At 38.5% G+C, this 24,638-nt stretch overlaps 1 protein-coding gene and 1 long non-coding RNA gene across 4 annotated transcripts in view; one reads left to right on the forward strand and one right to left on the reverse strand.

Annotated features, from left to right (window-relative positions):
- ADGRV1 (adhesion G protein-coupled receptor V1) overlaps window positions 1-24,638 on the forward strand; it is a 290,872-nt gene that overhangs the window by 167,562 nt on the left and 98,672 nt on the right.
- Window positions 7,829-24,134, reverse strand: LOC119141041. Of its 3 annotated transcripts, XR_005101815.1 has the most exons (5): window positions 23,845-23,929; window positions 19,727-19,909; window positions 14,410-14,548; window positions 12,370-12,461; window positions 7,829-8,927 (listed from the first exon to the last, which is right to left on the reverse strand). It is a non-coding gene; the product is annotated as an uncharacterized LOC119141041 (long non-coding RNA). The 3 variants fall into 3 exon arrangements; XR_005101814.1 differs by lacking the exon at window positions 19,727-19,909 and having other exon boundaries at window positions 7,830-8,927; window positions 23,845-24,134; XR_005101816.1 differs by lacking the exons at window positions 7,829-8,927; window positions 12,370-12,461; window positions 19,727-19,909 and adding an exon at window positions 13,416-14,111 and having other exon boundaries at window positions 23,845-24,132.

Below are 24,638 nucleotides of genomic sequence, written 5' to 3' on the forward strand. Positions count from 1 at the left end.
TGGCCGCCTTGGCCACCTGGGCACGCCGGGGGCTCACGCCCAGCCGGCTGCTGCCCAGCCCCCCCAGGCCCTTTTCCCCCGGCCCTTCCCAGCCCCCTGGCCCAGGCCTGCAGCTGTGCACAGAAGGAGATCAGGCCAGTCAGTCAGGCCCTGCCTCTCACAACCCCGGGCTGGCTGGGACCGATCCCCCGCTTGTCCTGCACGTGCCACATGATGATGCTCCGGACGATCTGCTCCATAACCTCCCCTGGCACCGAGGTCGGGCTGGCAGGGCTGTAGTGCCCCACAGCCTCCTTCCTGCCCTTCTTGTCCATGTTTGTCACATTGGCCACCCCCCAGTCTGCTCGGACCTCCCCAGTTAGCCAGGGCTGCTGGTAAGTGATGGAAAGTGGGTGATGAGATCCTCCGCCAGATCCCTCGATACCCTCAGGTGGATCGCATCAGGCCCCATAGACCTGTGTGTGTCTTAAGCAGTGTAGCCGGTCACTGAACATTTCCCTTTGGATTCTGCTCCCTGTCCCTGTCTTCCAGCTCAAGGTCTATGAGCCTGGAGAGCAACTTGTCTTACTGTTAAAGACTGAGGCAAAGAAGAAAGTACTTCAGCCTTTTCCTCATCCTTTGTCACTATGTTTCTCCCCACATCCAGTAAAGGATGGAGATTCTCCTTAGCCCTCATGTTGTTGGAAATATATTTATAGAAACTTTTAAACTGTCTTTTATGTCAGTAGCCAGATGAAATTCTAGTTGTGCTTTGGCCTTTCTAATTTTCTCCCAGCATAACCTCACATCTTTGTAGTCCTCCTGAGTTGCCTGCCCCTTCTTCCAAAGGTCACAAACTCTGCTTTCTTCCCTGAGTAATTTCATGGTAATGACCCTGAAAAGAATACCATTTGAAGAACATCGGACCACCTAGTTGAAGAGCCTGAAGAGGGAAGTCAATATGTCAATAATTCTGTCTGTAAAAGGAAGAGCAAGGTAGTGAACAAGATTTTTTATCTGATGGTTAAGTGGCATTTGTATTGCATTGGATGACTCAGAAATGTCACCTTCCTCACTGATGATCTTACCCCTTTTATGCTCTCTCATTGGTAGTTCACATGTGTTGACAAGAGTACTCCCCATGTATCTGAGGTACCGCTGGAGATGCAAAACTGCCTGTTTTACACATTATTTAAAATACTTAACTTCTCAATATTGCCTGGGTATGGGTGATCAGCCTTCAGTTTGCTTTTGCTCTTTGAACAGGGTCTCTTCTGGCCTCTCTGTCTTCATCATTAATAACTAAGGCATCCGAAGACTCTTCATGCGTGGGCTTCACAAATTTAGTATCTTCCTATTCCTGTTATTCACCCTCAGGTTTTATTCTAGGCCATGACTTCCTTCAACAGATTTATATATTCTTATATATATATAAAAAACCTGTATATATTTATTTGTATTTCATGCATTGATCTATATTTTTGCTCCCAGATACTCTTAATTTACATAAGAAAACATCAAAAATACTAACATTTTTGCTGAAATTTGAAGTATCCCAGACGCTTTAGAAACTACTAACTATACAGGATCTTTGCTTTCTTAAATGATGAATGCAATACTTAACTTGGCCTGGATAGGATTTGCTCAGCAACTAAATGACTACAGCATTAGACTGTGGTTAATATGGTCTGCTTCTTACATGTTCAAAGCCCAACTCTGTAATTTTTAAAAATTTGTTAAACATATATTGTGGTACATTGTCAAAACAAGGTCATCACAGAGATTGTCTGGAAAATATTACTTTGCTGTAATTTACCACACAGCTTGCCAAATGGCTGCATTCTGTAACTTGAGTTACAAAAAAAGGACCATAGGAGTGCACTGTCAGCAGTCAATTGGCAGCTTTTTTAGATATACCACGAACAAGCATGGTGTTCCCTAAAACTGTATGTACTACAGCTAGTGGAAACATGGCATTTTCTTTAGTGGTATTGCTTAATGTAAGGCAGAAATTCACAGGATTAGAACAACATTCATAACATCAGTTCAGTTTAGATGTCATGAATATTTTTGATTGTGGATAACTGCAAACTCATGCAAACCAATTTGTTTTCACTTTTTAAAACCAAATCCTTTCTTGAATTAACTGACATTGTCTTAGCTTAAAAAGATAGCTCTTTAAAGTTTGTCTTTTAATCTTTGTTTTTAACATAATCATCAGCCTTCATATATGAGGTGTATAACCTGGGATTTACTATGAATTCTTCCATTTCCTTGTCATGCATATCAAGGCTGTGACCAAGTGTTTTCTTTGTAACATTCTAAGGATCCATTCATTAATTGATACCCCAAATCCTTCACATACAGTCTGATATTTTACTTGTTTCCTGAAGCCCATCTGCATGAGCTTAGTGTATTCAAGCTCATCTTCAAAAATATTATTTCTTGTGTACCAGGCCATGTAGGTGACACAAAAGTACTTTGAGTTGCTCCTCTGGGTCTCATGTAGCCGACAAATCTTGTTTGAGTTTTCAGGAGCAACATTATGTGGACTTCTTCATGTATTATTTTTTCTTCTTTTTTACATATATTTCTCACCTTCTGTTCCATGACTGATGTCTCCTCTCATTTCCTTCCCTTTGGTTACAGGTTCTCGTATGCAAGAAAGATGTGTAAACAGACTTTGTTGTCACAAGCAAGACATGGTATTAGGGTATGATCATAGAATCAGAAATTAATTTACACTGGAAGAGACCTCTTGAAGTTATCTAAGGAAAAAATTCCTACTCAAAGCATGGACTAGTCTATCACAGAGAATACTCATTGATTTGTGTTGGTTTTTTTTAGTAAGAGAAAGCATGCAGAAGAATTATTGGGCTAGCTAAACTGTTAAGAGAATGAAGAGAGGAACAGAGGAAACAAAAATGAAAATTGAGGCCAAAAGTTTTTAATTCCTCACTTTCTTTGGACTTTCTATATCTGAATGTTAGAAAGGAAGTCCTATTCATACAGTTAAAAAAAGAAAAAAAACCAAACACACAAAACAACCCAAAGACAATGAAAAAAGCAGCCCTAAGCTGATTATATAGTATTGAGCATTTGACAGAATAAGATGGAGGTGGTTGATTTACAGGCAAATAGATGCAGTCTCTCTGACTCATTAACCTTGGTACAGTTATGGGAATTCTAGGTCCATTAACTTTGTTTTCTTAACAGGTAAACTAGTTAAAAACAGTTCAGTAAGAAGCAAGAAAATTCCCAAGTAAGCATGATTGCAACTACCTCCTTTTCCTGCCTTTCCCAGGTGGTAGCTGATAGAAGGCTTACATAGATGCTAAATGGGTCTTGTTGACTCACTGCCATTTTGGCGACTCGTTTTCTTTCCCATGTCAGGTGAAGCAGAGATAGGAGTGGCTTATCTGAACAGAGGAATGTAGGGCATGGGTATGCTAGGACAAAAAGTCCTGGAAGGAGCCAAACCTGGAGAGAAGAATTTTCAGGTTGGAGTTTGTTCTGCATTAGCTTCTCAACAAGCTGACCTTAAGGAGGAGTACTACTCAGGCTTCCATTCTAGTGTGTGGAATGCTTATGTAAGATACTGAAGTAAACCAGATTTTAAAATAGCAGTAATGTGTTTCTAGACTAAAGAGTAACCTTAAAGTGAATAGCTATTCGTTAAAACAGTTTTAAGTAAATAGCATAAAACTTGCATGCAGGGGAATGCTGCAACAAGACAACTGCTTCTGTGTGTCCAGCTCTCATTGGCAGGGAGACCAGCTATAGGCTGCTTTGATTTTCAGTATAAAAGCTTTGCAGTTTTAAAACTATATTTTCAAAAATGTCCTGCCCTTCGCTAAGTGGGGTCAGAGGCAGCAAGTCATATTCCTCCTGACTTCACCCACAGCCTGGTTCAGTGCCTCTCCTTAGCTCCAGTTGTCTGTCCCAAAAAGCTGTGCTTTGGTGAGATCTGTTCTGCCTCCGTAGACAGGATCTTTCCCCACCGCTTTCTTGTACCTTGTTTTGCCTAACACTCTTTTTGCTGTACTTGCCAGTCTACTTAGCGTGAGCCCCGTGTGCTCACCCTGTGATGGGTATAACATGTATCACAACCAAGCATTTTATTGTGGTCCTGGCTTGAAAATGGTCCTGGCTTGAAAATAACAGAGTTGCCTGTTACGAAGACCAAGCAGATTTGCCTGCATTCATTATGTAGGACAGGAATTTGTGACATTGGCAGGAAGAGGGAACATGCAAATGTTATGGAAGCAAATTGTGTTAGCAAAAAAGAAATAATAAATGCTTGGAATTGCCATCCCATTGTGTTCAAAAAGGTGTTTGAAGACAGCCTCCTGAAGTTTGCACTTCTGATAACCAGAGTCATTCCTAAATCTACTGCACTTCAGGCCTTTGGTTTGACAGAATTAATCTTGTTTCCCTTCTGCTACGTGCCTGGCCATCATGTATAGATGTTCTCCAATATTTTATTTATTTTTTATATATATACTGCTGCTTTGGGGAAGTCCATTTCCATCCCTTGAGTAACCAATTATATGAAACTGCTTCTGCCTCACCCAAGGTAGTACAGTCTCCTGAGTGACTCTTCGTGGCACGCTTAGCTGTAATTATGAATGTGGCTATATGAATACGGGACACATTTATCTCTGCTGCCACTCTGAAATGTTCCTTGCCCTGCGCAGTGTTTGCAAGCAGCCTGTCTTGCACACTGTTACCTAGTGAACAGCAGAGCTTTAGGCTAGCTTTTCTCTTTCAGAGTGAAGAAAAATATGTAGGACTATTACATATCCTCTGCTCAATAGAGGGCACGTGCTTCATTTTCCTGGGACTATGTAGCAATCAGCTGATTATCTTATTAAGTGTTCATAAGAAAAACATACGTATGGTGGTTTCATCATTTCTTGATGTGTTACTTGGTCTTGCTTAAGGCTGAAAACAGAATATGCTTCTGTTTGGGTTTTCTTTCTGAAAACTGTAAAAATCCAAGAAAAGCATGGCATCTTTTTGGTGATTCTAAGCAGGAACTTGTCAAAAATTGTAGCTAAATTTGCTTCCTGAAATCTATATTTAATTGTATAAGTGAACTGTTTTCTTTGCATGTATCTGCCAGGCTTGTCAGAAAGAGGAGACATAGATCCACCAATACAAATCAGTCAGATAAGCCTTAAGAAAATTTGTCTTCATGTATGACTGTTACTGTAAACCATTTTGAGTACTGAAAATGTTGAAACTGAATGGTGTCCATGCTTTTCCTGCAAAGTTTACAGTTTCTCAAAGCAGACTTTGTGCACTCATTTAGTAGAGGGAGTATCAGAAAATGTGACACTTAGTCCTGAAAATCAATAGCTGTTGGCATACCACAAAGTCTAGCTTTTTGAGTAGTTATTCTCCAGCCATATATATATAAGGAGCAGTACCAAGATTAATCCATTAATCTGTGGCAGGATGCTTAAAAAGCTGACTTAGCATGATATGTCTACCCCTTCTCATTTTGATAACAGCTGGAAATAGCTGATTATGAAAATTAAAGTACACTTGGGACATGTGTCAGCTTACAATCATGCTCTGCAGTCTCCCACAGCAACCAGAAAGCTCCCATAAAGCCCTTCCAGCGTATGAAATGCCATTTACCAGCTGGGAATCCAAGGTGCACCATAATGTTCACTGCTAGATATTCCAAAGTGTTCCTTGGAATCCTTTAGCTATTTGATTAAATCACTTTTCTGACTTCTTTTCTGTGAGCAGAACAATGTAAAGAAGCATGTAACTCTGATATCTGGATGTATGATAGACTTCCTTCACGGAAGGTAACTTTCACGACTTCTGCACTTGATGTTGTTTCAAAAGCATCATAATGAAATCCTACATTATTGTAGTCCCAGCAGAATTACTGAAATCTGTTTGAAACAGGGAGTTTCCATGGCGGAGGTGTTATCATGCAGCAGATGGCTTGCCGTTGTGAGACTGGACTCTGTACAAGAAATGACTGGCAAGGTCACGGTAACTTTTCTCCTTTCTCCAGCGTATAGGTACAGTCCCATGTGTTTCATCTGAGCCATTCCCACAGTATAATATTAATATATAAGGGTAATAAAATACTCAGAAATACATATGCATATCAGATAAATAAAGCAGTGAAGGCCGTTTTAAGCTTTTCATACTTATGCTGGTAATATATTAGTAATGCAGATTTTGCTACTGCAGCCAGAGGGATGACTCACACAGGGCAATAAGACAGTGAAAATCTGGCCTTAGGTGACTTCAGAAACACATTATACTCATGGACTGAAACAATTATAATTTCACAGTGGCAGTTTTGTTTTAAAAATGCCATGTAAAACACTGTGAAAGAGCTGAATCATGATGTGACCAGCTTGAATTCAAAGCAACAGTTCTTCAATTATTTTAAGAGCTTGAACTTGCAGTTTAAAAGAGCTCTTTAAAGCAGACAATTGCTTGTTAGAACGCCACAAATAATTGTCACCCCATCACTTAGATGTTGCTTCCCTTGTACTGCTTTTCTACTGAATAATAATGTAGGTTGTATTGGGTTTAAGATTTTGTGGGAAAAATTGTTCTTTAGTGCTGGTTATGCAACTGACATATACAGCTTAAGCCTCTCTCCATCTCTGAGGTTAAGCTGTTCAACTCTGCATAAAGAGTTTTGTGGCTCATTATTTGTGTAGTCACCTACCTGTAGTCAGATGAATTAGTGCTGTTTACTGAGAAAGACCTAGATGTTTGTACCTTTGTCTGCTGTGTCCTAGCTGATCTAGAATACTAAATATCCCACGGGAGGGATTAATTTATATTTGCATAGATTTTTTTCTTTCTTGCCAGCTATAGCTTAAGTGTTCATTTTGACAAATAATTTTATGATTAAATATTTCACTGATGGAAAATCCCAGTATGTGGAATTTTACAGAAGTGTGGATGATTATCATTAATGCTCTGTTTGTCCAGTCAGAAATAGTAAACAAAACCCATTATTGAGGATTAGGTGTGATAACATTGGTGACAGTGGTAGACAGGAGCACTAAACTGTTAACAGCAGTATGTTTCAGCTTGTCTTTCACCAATGAGAAAAACTGATCTTTCTGGGAAGGTGCATTTCTTCACTACAACAGAAGCAATATGTTGTTGTGATGTTGGTTTTGCAGTTGTGAACCCAATTTGAACTATCCAACAGGCAAAGTCATTTGCTGTTTTTGTTTTCTGAGTTATGTGCCTCAGATCGTTACACTTTGGGGTGTACTGGCAGTAGGCAAATGAAGTCTGTGTAGTAGACTGAATGTTGTCTGTCCAACCCCTTTTGTCAAGTATTGTCAAATATTTCTGGTTATGTTGTTCTTGCCATGCTAGTGCTTTTGACGAACTTTTGGTCCCTGGTGCTTTTGATGAACCTTAATAGGTCTAAGTCCAGTGTCTTAGATATATGGATCAAATAGAAAGAGTCAGTCAGAAATTTGCCCATGTTTGGGCAGGTACAAGCAGGGATCTGCAAACAAAACACAAGTGTGTTCAGGCTGCCAGTGTTACCAAGTGTGGTCTTTATTTATTTATATAAAATGTAGTGCTTTTGAGGGTATGATGTATGCCTGTTACTGGGCCTTTTCATCAACAAAACAAAGTACTATCAGGACACTATCCTTTTGCACAACAGTAGTGCTTTCACTCCTTAGGAAAGGAGTTACCTAATCCTAGAGTGGGTCAAACAAACAGGCAGTTCAGAGGCTAACCTTTTTGTCATACTTTCATTGCAAACACTCCAGAGAGAGATAAAAATGGAGCATGGAGTAAGTTTTGTAGCCAGGAATAGTTCAGTTTTCAAAAGGAAAAAAAAGTAATTAAAAAGAGCATCTTAGATAATCGTTCACAGGCAGAGAGGTTGGAAGTTGTGTGTTGGCTTTAATAACTTTTTTCCATTCTCAGTAAATACAGCTATGTGCCAGCATTTCCAGACCCAAGCATTCTCATTCAGCAGTCACGTGTTGGGCGTGTAGGCAAGTCACCTTTCTATCTTTCCAGAGTTCATGATGAGGTCTACTTTGCGTTTGTTCTTACTGTGTTTCCCGGGAAACAGAAACAGTGTAGAATAATAATGGTTTACTAAACACCTGGGAATATCACGTTTGATGGCAAAGTATGCCCACGATGATATTTTTCCTTGGCTTTGTATAAGTATCATCAAGGGTGTTGTTGTTTCTTTTTTTTACAAATTCCAAATACCAAATAGTAACTGTTTCTGTTGGAAGTCAGGAGAAATGTAGGAAATCTTGTTCACAAAGAACATACAGAATCCCATTTTGGCTTCTTTGGCAAGTATGCCATCAATCCTTCCTGTGCAGCTGAGAGGTGCTGCTTTATGGGTATCTCCTGTGTGATCCTGGCTTATGTTCCCAAATGTAATATTAAGAAAGAAATATAAAGGGAAACTTTAAATAAGAAGTAAATTGTACTTTCCTGCTTTAATCACACAAACAAGCAGAAATGGGAGGGATTTTGAACATTATTTTTTTTTTCATTTACCAGGGTAATTGAAAAGGATGAAGTATTTTGATTCTCAACAGACCTCATTTTTCAATGAATTTGTGATCATGCTCAAAAAGCTTACATCATTTTAGAAGAGATTACAAATCTGATGGTTGCTCACAATGTTAGAACTATGAAACACCAGTAGAAAGAAGGATGTGTCTCCGCTATGCATTGACATTTCTGTTATGTATAAACTCTATCTATACCAGGGAAATAAAGTTTGCTTGTGTTACACATTTATTCAGGTTTGGTGAAACCATAGAAAATCACAGTGAAACCAGAGATTTAAAAGCAGCGAAATAGAGATTCATAGCAATGGAAAAACAGAGATTCCAAGTCAGGTGAAGATACAGTATGTCAGTGTTTTCTTGGAAGAGGACATCTTTCTGTGAGTCAACCTGCTAGAGAAAGAGAGGAATTATCAAAACATGGGGGGAAGCAGTAGGCAGCAGTTAGTATCTTTGGCTTAGTAATAAAGAACATAACTAGATAATGAATCAAGTTTTACTTAGATACATTCTGGCCCCTCAACCCAAAATACAGTACCATAGATTTTTAAAGGAAGAATCTCCTGCTCACTTGCCTTTTCTGGTCTTGTTGAATAATTAGAATCTGTCTGCTCAATATGATTCACCCACATAAATGGCCATTAGGGCACAACAGCTTCCATGTCAGATATCTAACACAACCGCTGTGTTGCCCTTGAATAATCATTCTGCAGAATAACATCAGCTTAACTTAATTTCCTCCACGAGAAATTTCTAGGTTAACAACAGGACTCTCTGGAAGAATTTTAGTTAATAATTTTCTCATTGGCAGGTGATGTTACACCAAAATAGAAATACTGTGCTCAAAATTTTAATTTCAGTCTAAGTTTCTGATGCATGGAACTTGGTATATTGATCCAGACCAGCCATTGGAAATGCAGAGTTGGCAAACTGTATAGGAAGTATCTTTATAGAAAGTTCTCAAATATTTACCTATTGCACTTAGATCATGTACTAACGGATCATGTATATTGTGGTTTGTTAAGGTACTTTTCTCATGATAGCAAAAGAAAAGTAAAGAATATTCCAACATCCTTACTCTACAGAGTTGTAGAGAGCCAAACAGCAACGACACAAGACAACCATGCTTGAGCCTTTCAGGCTGCTGATACTGCTCAGCAAGGGGAACCCATAAGGTAGGGACACCAATGCTAACAACACTCTGACCACCAAAACGGGTCACTTCTCTACCTTCTCTCCAAGATCCTCTTGTAGTGTTTTACCGTTCCTTCTGCAGCCCCTATCAATCCCTACTCTACTGTATACCTTGCAGCTTCAAAATGTGTGAACTGAGAATGCTGTAATGAGTAGTTCTAGAGGTGTACTAGGAAGTCCTGGGATGAAGTTCATACAACACATCTTCCACAAGTAAGGCTTCCACAAGTAAAACTTCCACAAGTAAAGCTTCTGCAAGTAAAGCTTCCACAAGTAAAGCTTCCACAAGTAAAGCTTCCGCAAGTAAAGCCTCTGCTGCAATTTAACGTTATTCTCTCATAGTGGACATGACTCATGACATTAATACCTTTTTGTTGATATTGCTGTGGTATATATATAGACTTTTTGCAGTGATGCCTAGGGGACTATAGGAAAGATAGTCAAAACTCCTCTAGGCAAAAAAAAAAAAAAAGATCATACGTGTTGGCATAAAAAGTTTCTGCCAGCTGGGTGTCTCCTGAGTCAAATAATATGATGAAACTGAGCCTGGCAGATGAAAACATCCCAGTGTGGAAGGGCCTTGATGTCTTCTGATTGCTATGGTAGGGAAAACACAAGTGAAAACACCGCTAGAAAATACTACTCTAAGTCTTTTTATAGGCTGATGTTTCAAATGGTGTCAGTAGAGCTGTAAATTGTAAGCTTCTGGCACAGGTTGTAACATTCCAGAAAAAGAATATTTTTTTACACAGAATCAGATTTAATGTTTAATAACAAACAGTGTGAATGTAGCCCAGTGAACTTTAACACATCAAGGACAGTGTTCTCAAATAAAGTGGCCTGCAAAGGTAGCAGAGTTCAGTTCTGGTCTTGTAGACCTTTGAAGCTAGTTTGTTTAATTTGGGGCAAGTTTATATACATGAAAGAGAACTGTATATTTTGGCTTTGGAATCTAGATTGCTGTTTAACCACCATTCATAATTATGGTATTACTTATTAATCTTTGTAGCCTTAGGTCAGTAGAGGTCTGAAATGCAGCTGCATGGTTCAAGCATGACAACTTCTCTTTTATTCTTTCTAGTGACAGATGGTTTTAAAAATAAGCATTGCAACAGCATGTAATACTTATGTGTCATTTTTTCACAGCCTGTCGCAAAGTGCTTAAAAAAATATTTGAAATCTCTGTGTTGTAGATAGAGAAAGTGAGAGAAGAGAAGCGTCCTTACTTCTCTGTGAGTACGTTAGGATGGGGCAGAGTCAGGATCCAAAATTAGGGCCCTTCAGTCCCAGTCCAGTGCTCTGTTTACTCCAATGTGAAAAGAATCAAAACATAAGCATATTCTGAGTGAAAAAAAATCTAAATCTTGTCTAACAGTTCTATAATCCTTTGGTTATCCTATTATCCCTTGATTGATGAGGTCTTTGAGATGCTAACCAAAGTTAAGATCTATCCTGCATTCTGAGTTGCTTTTCCAGAAACTTAGTCCTCTAGCTATTAGAATTTTCTTTGAAAGATTCCACTCTGAGGAGGCATTTCTACCTTAATCTCTAAGAGCTTCCCATTGACAACAGCTGAAATGCTCTGTTGAATTTTCTGTTAAAGCAGTTCCACTGCCTGAGAGTAACTTGCTGAAATTCAAGTCTGTGAAGGGTTGTTTGGGGCTGGTATTTGAGTAAGCAGTATTCTTCTTGATCATGTTATATATTCATTGTTAGGTTAAGATGTTAATGTTTAAACAAAGTTCCTTCAATAATAGCACCCACTTTTAAATTTAATATAGGTAAATGTAAATATGCTTATTATTATTTTTTTTATGTTTCTTAAAACAGTTTACTTGAAAGTGTTAAACATTCTGCGTGTCTGCAGAGTCCTCTCTCATTTCCTTGTCCATTTTCCTAGATTTTTCCATGGTAGATAGGATGCTAAGTTCTTACCGCAGGGCAGACACCTTGTAATTTTCCATGTGCTACTTAGAAGTTTATGTGAGATTTGGAATTAATCACTTACACAGTTCCCCCTCATAATGTGCTTTATCTGTTACTGATTGACCAGGGTAAGTAAAAAGTTCTTAAACTATTGATGATGCCTTTCTATAAATTAACAATGCCATTAATCTGCACTCAAACAATGAATTATTTTCTTGAAAAATCTCTCCCTTGAGTAAGGGGGTGAAACCATAAAGTCAGAAAGGCTTTTCCTATAGTGGCCCTTGCAGTGCTTACATAGAAACATGTCCTCTTGCTTCAATGTGTAAATTTACAAAGGAGTGAGGACAGTAGCTGAACACCTTAGGGAGATGTAAATTATACTGGAGCCAGAAGCTTTAATCCTTTTTCCACAGGAAAGGAGACTTTTCCTTTTTCTTATCAGATGGAACAGAAGGAGGGGAGATCGATTCCAGTAGTTCCGTTGGTAGCTTTGCCGTTATCCAGAGAAGGATCAGGGGGCAAAAGGGAGAGGAGGAAATTATTTTTAGGAGCATTATTTTATGTTCACAAACAGAATTTTGCAGATAGCCTCTTGCACAAACAGAATTTTGCAGATAGCCTCTTGTTTTTCTGTTATGTACACTGGAATGAAAAAAACTCCCCCCAAATACAAACTACTTCAGTAAATTTATGTATCTTAAGAACTAACCATATGTTCAGCTTCAGCGATGACCTGAGGTAGTTCATGAGTGGAACAGCCATAGTCTTCTGTCTCCAGACAGATTAAATGCCAATATGAGACTGTACAAAATTATGAAAATAGTTTTCAGATTACCCTGAAAAACATTTCTCCATAGGAACTTCATATGTAACTATTAGAAACTGTGAATGTTTAGCTTATGCTGGATTCAGGAGGAGCACTTCCACTTTTCTCGTCCTTAAATAAAAGAACAATTATAATTTACTAGGATGAGGGCAGGGACAAAATGGAGTTTTGTTGAACATTGACTATTTAAGACTTATTTGCAGGTCACACAGCACCACAGAGGTTAAAACTGAGTAGATTGTGCTCACTGTCACACCAAACAACTCTCTGTTCTTCAGTGAGTGGTGACTGTTTCATCCCTGCAGTAGGAAGCACTGGTCAGGAATCTAATGTTTATATTGGCTTGTGTTAGAGGCAGTGGACCTATGAGTTGTATTTTGTAGATCTATAAGCAAAAGCCATATTCAAAGTCAACAGTGTGTTTATAAACTAATCATACTTTATGCAAATCTTCTCTGGAATTTAAGAATTTCACGCATAACTGAAATTGTGGGTGGGATAAACTCATCTGGCACTGATGACACCATTTGCTCTTATCATTTCACTTCCTAATTTGATACCTGTGTTCAGTGCACATTAGGAAAACATGCCTGTGTACCCAGGGAGGGAGGTTTTCTTTGACCACAAAGCCTGCATCTTCAGGCAGAAAAAAACCAAGTTTTGTCTGTCTTTAACAATACGTTGTACTGGTAGGAGCAATTGCTTTGAAAGTCACGCTTGCATAAGGTTATATATTAGCCATCTAATACTGAAATTGTCAGCGCTAATACCTCCATGATATTTTATTTTTTTTTAATGCAGCATTCATTTCAGTTTCATCATTGAGAGAAATGGAAGATAATGCAGTGGAACACATACTTTTTCTTCTCCTCCCTCCTGCATATATACTTCAGATATTTGAATTTATACCAATTACTTATAAACTTTATTCTTGAATCTCTTTTTAGCTGAATTAATTCCTGTCTGTTGCTGACAGCTGGAGTAGTATTTTCTACCCACAGCACCACCTACTGAGACCCAGTGCCCACTCTTTTGAAAAGTGCTGTCTCCCAGCAGTCAGTAGTCTTGTTACTTCCACCTTCTGCTTGCAAACGGTACCAAAGTCCTTTGTAATAGCTCTATGCAACTTTTCCTTACTTTAAATCACACATAAAAGGATATTAAAACTGAAAAGGAAAGAAAATAAAAGTTTTCATTAAAAGCATGTAAGGTATTTGTATGGTGGCACTTGTAACACATTTATTACAGCATCTCAAAACTGACATACCAGACTGCAGCTGTGAATTAATTCTCTGCAATGATGTGAATAATGTGAAAAACATCTAAACGTAGTGGCTGAATAAATCTAATAATATTGCTTCTATACCTGGTTTAAAATACATTTCATTACACAGCTGTCTGATTATCTAGCAGAAATATTTTAAGACAAGTGTAGAATTTTTTAATTTGGCTGATACTTGGCAGTTCATTCCCATGGAAAGCACTGAACATTCCCAAACAAAAATACTGTCGAGCCTCTACGTACAAAGACTGGCATGTCTCTGGTGAGCATAGGTGCCAAGTGCAGTCTCACTGCTGCGATCAGCATGGCAATGTTGTGACTTAAGCTGTCCTGCAACGTTATTCTGTCAAAGCAGAAAAACATATTGGGAGTTAAAACTTTAACGATTATCACTCAACTAATAATTAATTAATAATGGTTTTGAGGGAAGAGGGAATGTGCCATGTTTTAACTGAGCTGCAGCAGAGTTTTGAACACCCTGTCACGTTGCAAACAAGCTTATCCTCTTGGAGGACAGTCAATTTAACAACAGACTAGGTTGATTTAGACATGGAAAGTAACTGTCACAACTCAAATGCTAACTTGTTGCATGCAATGGTACTGCTTCTGAGTATTGTCATAGCTTTTAAGGGCTGAGTAACCTTTTTTGTGTGGTTCCTTCAAGCATGAATAATATTAATCCTCTGCGTCATCTGAAGTGACTTCTGGCTTCTTTCTTTGTAGCCTCTTCCTGTATTTCCAGGTGGTGGTTTTATTCTTCCATGTATTTTTCTTCCATTCCTAAAGATAATTTTAAATGAAATGTTTTGGTTGTTAGGCTGGATATCAGGAAGAAAAGAAATCAAGAACTTTAAGTCAGGGAAGGTGGTGTGAAAAGGGAGAGAAAAGGGGAAGCCAGAGAATACTCATTTTCAAGTCAGCTTCCCCTGTGACTCATGGCTCACTCGTCTGACTGAATTCCTTTGTTAGAGTCAGTTCAGGCCTAGAGGAAAGAGGTTTCAGAAGAACAGAAGAAATGGAAACCTGTTTGATTGCTCTTGGAGCATAGAGCTTGAGATTGCACTGTGCAGCAATGTCTTAATGTGAGTATATGCTAAAAATATGTTCTTCTTCCAAGTATTCTGGCTTGCTAACCTCCTGGGATATGCCAGTTCATAAACTGGTTATGTCCATCCTGTACAAAGAATACAAGCAGCCTCCATTTCAAAGACATGTCTTGCAGTCACAAGACTTGAGCCTAGAAAGAGCTGGTTTTCAAGAAAACAGGGGGGCTTCAAGGATTTTATCTTCCTGAGGAGTGTAAACCGTGACTTTTCTTCTCAGATTCAAACTTTCTAAAAATGCTGTATTGCAGACTCTTAATTTAACATTCCTCTGATCCTCTGCAACTTTATTTCACCCTTAACCTTTTTCTTAATGTCTCTTCCCCTCTCCCACCTCTGTGCCAACCATCTCTCCCTGCATCATTTAGTCAGAGCCCAAAGCAAACAGCAGTATTGGTTTTGTTTGGTGTGTTCTGCAGTGTTGTTTAAATATAATGAAAAACAAAAGCCACTTTGAATGAAGGTAGATATTTGCAAAATTGCCTACTGAGAGTAAGATGGTTTATGAGATTGAAGATAACATAATGAAAGTCTGCAAGTCTCTGCATTATTGGAGCAGAGATAGACATTAGTGTAAGAAAAACATGATAAACAAAAATCATAATTCAGAGACAAAATGAACACAGGACAAATGCCAATGTATTTATAAAAGCATACTAATTTCCATCTCAGTTTTATGGCATTAACTGTTGACTGCTTACTTCAACAGGAAATAACATATATTGCTCTGTCAAATAGCACAGTATGCTATCAAAGGTAAAAACAGTTGCTTGGTCTTTAGCTTGCTCAGAATAATAATCTCTTCAGAATTGTCTTTTGTTTTCAAATACTCATTACCATCAGAGTATTAGAGAAGTGATTGCCTTGTGTTTTTCATTTATATATCAAATCCTGAGGGGTGGAATTTTTTGAATTTTAGTTTTCTACTTTCTGGACAAAGCAAATGTTCCTTAATTCTGTTTTAAAGAGATTTGGTGCAAGTTAGGGATTTCGAGAGCAGAGCAGTGCTGTTTACCCATGGTCTTGGTTACAGGACAAGGAGTTGATGCTCCTGGTAAAATGATAAGTATAGGACCTTTATCAAGACCTCTGTTGACATCCATCTTTTTTTTTTCTTTTTTTTTTTTTGCGGGGGGTGGTGGTGGTGCGGCGTGTGGGGGCAGGGGAGAGAGAGAGAACATCAGTTATAAATTAGCCAAAGTAAATTTTAATATGAAGAACTTTTAATGTGTGCAGCTGAACAAAAAGTCCTTTCTATTCCCAGAAAGGCCTCCCTTATTTTCAGTATAGGAATTCCAGTGACGATAATATGCAAAAGTATAGTAAATCGTACAACTTGCTGCATTTCTTGGGAAGTGCTTGATGACAATCTCCTTTCACATGTGTTCAATTTAGACAGTGAAAAAAACAGTAAAACACATATGATGATGGGGGATTTCCACTTAATTAGATGACTTTCACTTTCAGGCTGAACAGATATGCCCACTGAGAGGCAGTCTTTACCCACGGGCCAGCAGGAATGCTCAAAAGACTGACTTTTCTTAAAATTCATTCATGTGGGGGTTTTGTACCTATTCTGTGTGGACTTTCTTTACAATTAATTTACCTAAGGAGGGAGTGAGAGGGAATCCTATATTACAGTCTCTAAACCGTTTTGAATTAATGCTGTATTTTGAGCATTCACAATAGTAGCAATATGCTACAGAAACCAGAAAGCAAAGTATTAAGTAAACAGGATTGAGACTGGAGAGAAAAAAGTATTCACAAAATTTTGGGCTTGTTTGTTCTGTACGGATACTAATTTTTGTACCCTTAGGTACAAAATTTGCACTGCAGACACAAAACCGCTGTAAAACATAGGTTTTGGGGTTTTGGTTTTTTTTTTTTTTTTAGTATTAATTACTACTTTGTAATAAAAAAGATTAAAATGACTAATCACATGGAGTGAAAGGTAGAACTTCTGTTTTTCAATTCCATTCATTTTGCTTTCAAGTAAGATTCTGAGCTTGGTTGCTGGCTATGTGCAAATTAGGAAAGCAGAGGAAAATCTGCAGTCAGGCTACTGGGTCTGTGTAGGAAAGGTTCAGCCTGGCATAAACTGTACACCTGAGGTTTTAATCTATTTGCCAGATTCTGTATTCTCTTGCTGTACACTTACATCCAGTCAAATGAAAAGCAGAGATATAGATGTTCATAAGGATACGCTAAATCATAGCATGATTCATGTAGTAATACTGCTGTAGCTGCAGTTTGCTCACAGCAAAATTTTTAGGATTAGATATCTTTTATTACACCAACTAATACAGTTGGAGAAACTAGGTAGGTCTAATATGCAAACATTTTTAGTGATGAAGAACTGAAGAAGGGGATGGTGTCCTCAGACTTTTGCATTTTTTTGCTCATTAGATGGTTTACACAAATTTACTATGTCACTGAATGTCTTTGCTTCACTGCAAATTTTGTAAGTTGCCAGTGACCCAAAGGGGCCATAGTGGCAGCCTGCAATTGCTGGGAGATTTTGAGAGGGACCTTCTTTCTTGCCTAATGCTTTTCCCTGAATTTCCATCCAAGAGGCTGTGCAATGCAAAAAAAACCAAAAACCCATGCCTGTGACCCTAATCTTATACAGTGACATTTTATTCTTCAGGCCTTGGAGGTCAAGAATATGCCTGCGTAGTCCTTTCCTGGCAGACATAAACGTACACTTCTCATGCTTCAAGCTGGACTGAGGCCAGCCCTGAACAAAAAACGTTCAGCTGCAGTTAGAGTTGCTTTGTGTTCAAACTAATGTGGGACTCAGCCTCTCAGCAAGACTTAACTTTCTCAAGTACTACACAATGTTAGCCAAACTATACAGCTTTTGATCTGGGGCGAGCTCATATTCAGCTGACTGAAAGCATAAGACAGATGAAATCACATCTGTGAGCAAGATACAATACAAATTAAAACTGATCTTATGCAACATGGGTAATGGTCGTGCATGGCAGAAGGTCTGTCCTTGCTGTGCCAGGGGGCCTGGGGACACAATTTTGCAGGCATAGCCTTTGGAGGTGGGCAGCAGAATGGGGAGGTGCAGAGAGGGAGAGCACGGGAAGGTGCTGGCACAGAGGAGGTGAACTAAGGAAATTACGTTGTTTTCCTTGAAATGACAAAATCCGATTTTCTTTGCTGTCAAGAAGCAAATGCAAGCAAATGCAAGCACATCCCCAAATGCAGTATGTAGGTGGCACAGAATCAATGCAAGTTTTGAGTTCAGATGATATTTCAGTGATAGCAATTGACTACATGAACATATTAAGAAGAAACAGAAAAGTAAAACATGGTGATGAGGTAATCTTGGTTAATAAATTAATGTGCATAAGCCACTTTATTCACATTTGAACTTCTGGTGTTGATTAATTTATCACATGGGAGGGGTCTGAGGAGGGCATTTGCTATTATTAGTATAGTTGAGCATAGGAAGGCCTTGAAACACCTGGTCACAGCAAAAACATCCCTGTTGTTAACATCCTTGTTGATAGGAACAAGTGAAATGTTGAGACTAAATACAGAAACAATCTCTAAAAGGAGACAGGTTGGAGATGTGTGACTGTTTAAGAAAAACATTCTTTGTGTCTGGCTTGTATTGCAATCAAGGGTAAGGAAGATAATACCATGTCCCTAGAAAAAAAAGGGGCTGTAGAAAAAGTGCTTTTGTTCCATCTTGAAAGTAAATTGGTGATTAATTGCTTTAGAACTATCAGTTAAGCAGAGAAGGTATTTGCTTCCTTATATAAGCATCCATACACAAAGCCATTCTGCTCAGCCTGTTTTCCTTGAGCATGAGATTTAAGCTTGCACTCCACCAAGCTGGTTTTCAGAACTCTGTTTTCTGTCTCTGCTCTTTTTGCCTGCAGAATTACCAAACATCCGTGAGAAATATTCATTGTTTTAGGCCTGCTAAATGTAAACAGCTCTCAGTTTTACAGCGACAGAGCTGCAGAGGAGCTGCAGTCACCTCAGGGATGGAATGTAAACTGGGCTAGGCAGCTATCAGCTCACAAACAGCTCTTTTTAAAGAACGTACATCTGAAGTTGTTTGACTCTGTCCTACCAGGACAAGATTGGTCTCTGTGCTATGATTGGCAGGAGCATATTCAGTGTTTAAAAACTCCCAGAAAAAAATACTAAGCCATGGATATTTATTCCTCTCATTTTGAATGCTGTACCCAAGTTATCATGTAAAGAGAATTCTCCATTGCACTGCATTAGACAGTGTATATCCTGCAAAATCATAGAACATTTTCTGTTCTTGCAGCCTCTTTTGTCGGTCAACTAGTGGTACATAGAATGGTCTGGATATCAGTTTTACTATTAAAAAAAAAAAAAAAAGGCATGGTGATTGTATGTGACAAGTTTTTTTTACTGCTCTAGAACTACCTTCTAGAGTAGTAAGTAAAGACAACTAAGTAGACAACATTATTTTTGAACTTAAAAATTCCATAGCATCTTAATCACCTGTGAAATACTTTCTTGTCTAAAAGCAAATTTTGTGCAAGGAGGTTAGTTTGGAAATTAACTCAAATTTTTTCCAGTAACTTTTTCTGGTTTCACTCTGACACAATGAAACAGAAGATGGTTCAAAAGTTACTGCCCAGTTGGGAACGGGCTTTGTTTTTCTTACAAGGTAGGGTTAGTGGATCATGTAATTAGAATTACTAAATGCAGATTCAGTGGATTAAACATAAGTGTCTTGGGGGGGTAGTGGTTCTTCACTACTAAAGTCGTAAGAATTTATAAGTAACATTAGAACTAAAATAAAACAATTTAAAGTATTTGCACTAAAAAAGGCAGTTGTTAAGCCTTTGGTAGTGACCTTCTTATCCAAAGGTGTTCTGCAGTATCTGGCAGCTATCAGATAATCAGAGGAGCTGCTGAGAACTGAAGCAGTGCTGCTGTGGCTGGGAGCAAAACTCCTGGAGAGGAGGTGTTGGGGGTGGAGGCGCTTGCTGGGCGAGGCATCTCATGGCTGTCTGACAGAAGTTGCTCGGTGTTAAGCCTTTATGTGGAAAAAAATGAAACAAAAATGGGAGATGAGGAGTCTTATTCACTCTCCATCTTGTAATTATTATCTGCCTTATTCCCCCTTTCCTTCAGTAGGTTTTTCCTTCCTGTTGCCACAATAAGTGGAATCTGCACCAAGGCCAGAAGTTAATCTTTTTGAATAACAAGTAATACTGAAGAAAACAGGAACAATTTATTATATTTATTTAACAAAATTTATTGCATAACAGCTTAGCCTCAGAGGCACGTTAATTACAAAAAAAAAAAAAAAAATTGGGTTCAAATTCTGCTGGATGTTAACACAATCCTGGTTTCCCTGAGGTTGTCCTGGCTGTCCAGTGCAGCCTCTCTCACATGCACTGTCAGATCTCTTCAATCAAGTAGCAACCATAACTAGAGCCTCCCTACTGATGCCCAGCAATCATAAGAATCTTGAAGCTGCTTACAGCTGATACAAATAATGATCTCGCTCTAGGTGGTCTTATTAGCCCAGCCATTTGGATTGGCACTGCTAGGAAACCTGTGCAGATCCATTTTTACCAGCCCGCCCCCGAGGGTGAATCTTTGCAATATAAAGTCATGCAATTTGGAAATGGTTTATGACAGAACTATACTCTGGAGTCCGAACTTTCATTTTAAAATACATTCCTACAACTTCAGGATGTAGAAATAGACCAAACAACAACTTCAGCTTTACTCTGATGCAATAGGGTTTTTTCCTCATTCAGGTGAGAACTTGGAAGTTCCCTGGTAGCCGTGAGCTGCCTCGTTCATACCAAGATGAGGCTTTGAGAAATTCATGCTGTGAAGCCATAGGTTCTGGCTCTTTTTCCAGTTGCCTTTTTTCCTTAGGGATTTGCAGAACTGATTCAGACTTGTTAGTCTGTCCCACGCCTCTTTGCAGTCCAGGCACAGAAAGGCCTTTTTGCTTTAGTAAGATATACTCTAAACCCAATGTTCCTGTCTGAACCCTGAAGATTTCCTTTAGTGCAGGGCCTGTTCTGTATGTTCCCTGCCAGATTTAGGCTAAACCCTAAACTGGATTCTTTTATTTCTCCAAGTTCTTCTGTTTATTTCTTGCAGCTACTGTAAGCCTTCTTTTTTTAACTGGGCACTTCTACCCAGGAAGTAATTTTTACTATGTACTATGTACAAAGTACTATTTTACTTTCAGACCCTTTGTTGTGTGTGGCCTGTTCCACATCTGCATGACTGACTCTAATCCTGTGGGAATAAATTTGCCAGTCTGACCTTAAATCTGGTATGAGACTTGCCTTAAGTCATTGCCTCTACATCATCATCATCATGGGAAGGAAAACACAGTATTTCAATCGAGGAGAAGGCTTTACAAGTAGCTTGAAGTATATGTGTCACCTTCAGAGGAAAGGGCCAGATGCAGAAATGCATTATCATGTCCCAACCTAAAATGCAGTTTTTGGTGGATGACAAGAGTCAGTCCCCTGCCTCTGTACTCTCACCATCTACCCCAGGACATTGGATGTCGTCCTCCTGGAATGTTTACTTGTGTCTCATGAAACCAGGAGTCTGTGAGTTGTTTCTTGTCTTTCTGGCTTACTTTACTGGATTGCAAATCCAGTCCAGCCCATAGATTCCATGAAAATGAGTTACTAGTGAGTGCATTTCTGTTCCTTTTCAAGTATGATAGAGCAGGGCTATTTTGGATATTTTTTCTGTTTTCAGTAAAAGCCCAGGGATGCAGTTTAGAGACTTTTGGACTGAGGGGATCCATACAAAGTGAGAGGCAAGCTTGTGGCCTGGAGCTTCTCTCAAGAGGGATATGAGTCACCAGTCAACCCTGTGATCATTATGCATAGCAATACCAAAAACTATTAAAATAACATTAAAACTGTTAGAAAGAATTAGCTAGAGAATGTATAAATAAGAGAACACAAGGACACTGCTACACCTTTGTAATCACAGCATTTGAAAGCTACAACTTGTTTTACCTATTGTAGCTTTGGAACATCTACAGCGCTTAAAATTCACTGTGTCTGGATGTGATGAGTCCAATTCACTGGCTATTGGCTGTGCTTTGGGTATGACAAATTAAGTACCTCTTTAATTCCTATACACAGCTTGAAGATTTTTGAAGTAGAGATCGGTTTTGAAATATTTGAAGTGTTGTAAAATGAAAAGACTGTCTCACATCCCATTTTTCCCCACCTTTTTCATAAACGACGTAAATAATTTTATGTATTGATGGAAAATATAGCAGGTGAGTTTAAAACAGAAAGAGAACCTTTCTATTCTACTTTGAATAAGGGGATAGCCATTCTCAGCTTAACAAACTGGTTTTAATGTTCCATGAATATATATCAGACATTTGAAGCTATTAAGTGTGATAAGTACAAGTATGATCGAACTGGTGCCCAAAGTATGGAATATATTTATGTACTTTATTCCTAGGGCCCCCTGGTACTAGTTTACAAAACTAATCTTTCAAATTGTAAGTAATTAAGAAACATGCAAAAAGCAGCTGACACTATGACAGTATACAACTGTGTGCTCAAATTCCTTTAGCATTTGGTGGGAGATTCTCGTCAAGAAACAGGAATTAGACCATATGAACCTACATAACCCAGCCTTGGGCACAGGGAACTAATTTACTAGAGAAAATACAGATAGTGTTTAGTTATTTTTTTAAATACAAACCCCTATGTCTACATTACTGTTTTAATACAAGCCTCTTTAACAACATCTGAGAGGTCCTTTTAAAGGATTAAGCTTGAATCACTTTGTATTTTTAGAAATTTTGCTAAGCCTGTGTTTTGACTACTATCTGCAAACCCACTTACTTGAGACGAAGTTAATGTGTTCTGCATTCTCATTATATGTCAGAAATTATATGAAACTGTTACAGAAAACATTATATTCTTTAGCGCTCACCACAGCTTCTAGTCACCAAGTATCAAAACAGTGAAGGAGGCATTACAGAGTAATTTTTCAGGCTATTTTCATATGCAGATGCTCTATTCCAGAATAAATATCAGTTTATTTAAGTCATTTTTGTGTGAAGACAGTTAGAATAACAGTTATTTTAGGAATAAAAGACTTCGTCTGCAGTTCATTTTCATATGTTGGCGGTACAACTGAGCAGAGATTCTAGCTAGATAAGGAGGTTTCTGTGTTTGAGAAAGCAGTTCAGTTTGTACCCCTGAACAAAGTCCGTGGCAGCAGGATATAACTAAAATCTATAAATACTTGAACCACACTCCGGAACTTATTTTTACAATACTGTTTGCGTACTAAAAGTTGTACTTAATACCTAATCTATGTTATTGCTTTAGGTTAGTCACAGTTCTAGGATCCTTATCTTTTTGGCATATTTAATGTATTTTTCTTTGTCTGTTTTTAATCTAAGTGATTGCTCAGAGCGCTAGTGACCCAGTTCCTTCCCCCACTTGTTTACAGATCAGGTAGGTCTGTACAGAACAGATAAACTACAACTACTAAAAGATTATTTAATGCTGTTTAATAACCTATGTCAGCTGGCATGCTCATGATGGTTTTATTACAGGCGTCTGAAAAGTCCTGTCTTCAAGTGGAATCATCTTAAATCTTTACTGCTTGTTATAGCCTATGCTGTTTACTAATTCACATTGATTATTGTGGGTTCAAACTTCAATCTTTCCATTCGCACAACAAAATCCACAGGTTGTGCGTTCTGTTTTTGTTAGAGGGGGAAACCTTCTTCTGCTCTGTAATTATGAAGCCCTTTGCGCAGAGAAAGCAGCAGTTAAAGATACCTGTATCACAATAGATTATATTGATCACTGAACTCATCATTCTCTGGGCTGTATTTTAACATTTAGAGGGAATCTGAATCAAAAATTGTCACATATATTTAAATAAGGCCAGCATTTCTTTAATACCACAGGTTACAAATAATAGAAATACTAGGGGACTTACCTGTTAGCCCTTGAAGAATGCTCAGTTTGTTTTGAGCAAATTTCTCTTTATGTGTTAAAAGCTTCTGGCAAAACTTGAATTAAATGTTCTTTTATATCATACCAGACTTCATCTTAGAGTAGCTCTTCTAAACAGTAAATGAAGAGAGATCCCACAGTCCTGTGAAGATCTTTCTGCACGTAAACCTCTGCTTTTTTCTTGAGAGTGTAGATGGCATGCAGGCTACCAACGGAGGTACTGGGGAAAAGTATAACCATCTACCATCACCAGCCTTCAGCTAGAGGTTACATTTTTAGCGTACCTGCTTTTTGAGCTGCTTACGCAGCCACTAATTCTATAAACATGACTCAGGTTACTGTTAACAGTTTAACTGTTTTAAACTGTGGTCTTTGCTTCATGTAGTGCATTTTAACTGAAGAAGAAAAGGAAAAACCCCTCAAGATGATCTCCAGACCAGTGTTAGGGGACTAACCTCCGGGCAGAGTTTTGCTACTGAAGTATAGTAAAGCCAGAAAACACAATGTGTCTGTAATTACATCTTGCTTATTTATTTTTTAAGAACAAATAGTTATCCTTCACAGTTGGCTAGCCATATAAGGAAGCATGGGAGACCCTCTGCTACCATATATAAGATATTAACCAAGGAGACACCCTGATGGCATCCAGACCCCAATTTATGGTGAGTCTACCCTCCCCGTGTTGTGATCCCTACAGGGGGGGAAATCTCCCGTAGGCACGTGGGTAGAAAGAGGGCTGTGTATTACTCCAGCCAGCATCTAGACTGCAGGGACTTT

Source organism: Falco rusticolus, chromosome Z (genome assembly GCF_015220075.1).
Source record: "Falco rusticolus isolate bFalRus1 chromosome Z, bFalRus1.pri, whole genome shotgun sequence".
NCBI classification, from domain to species: domain Eukaryota; kingdom Metazoa; phylum Chordata; class Aves; order Falconiformes; family Falconidae; genus Falco; species Falco rusticolus.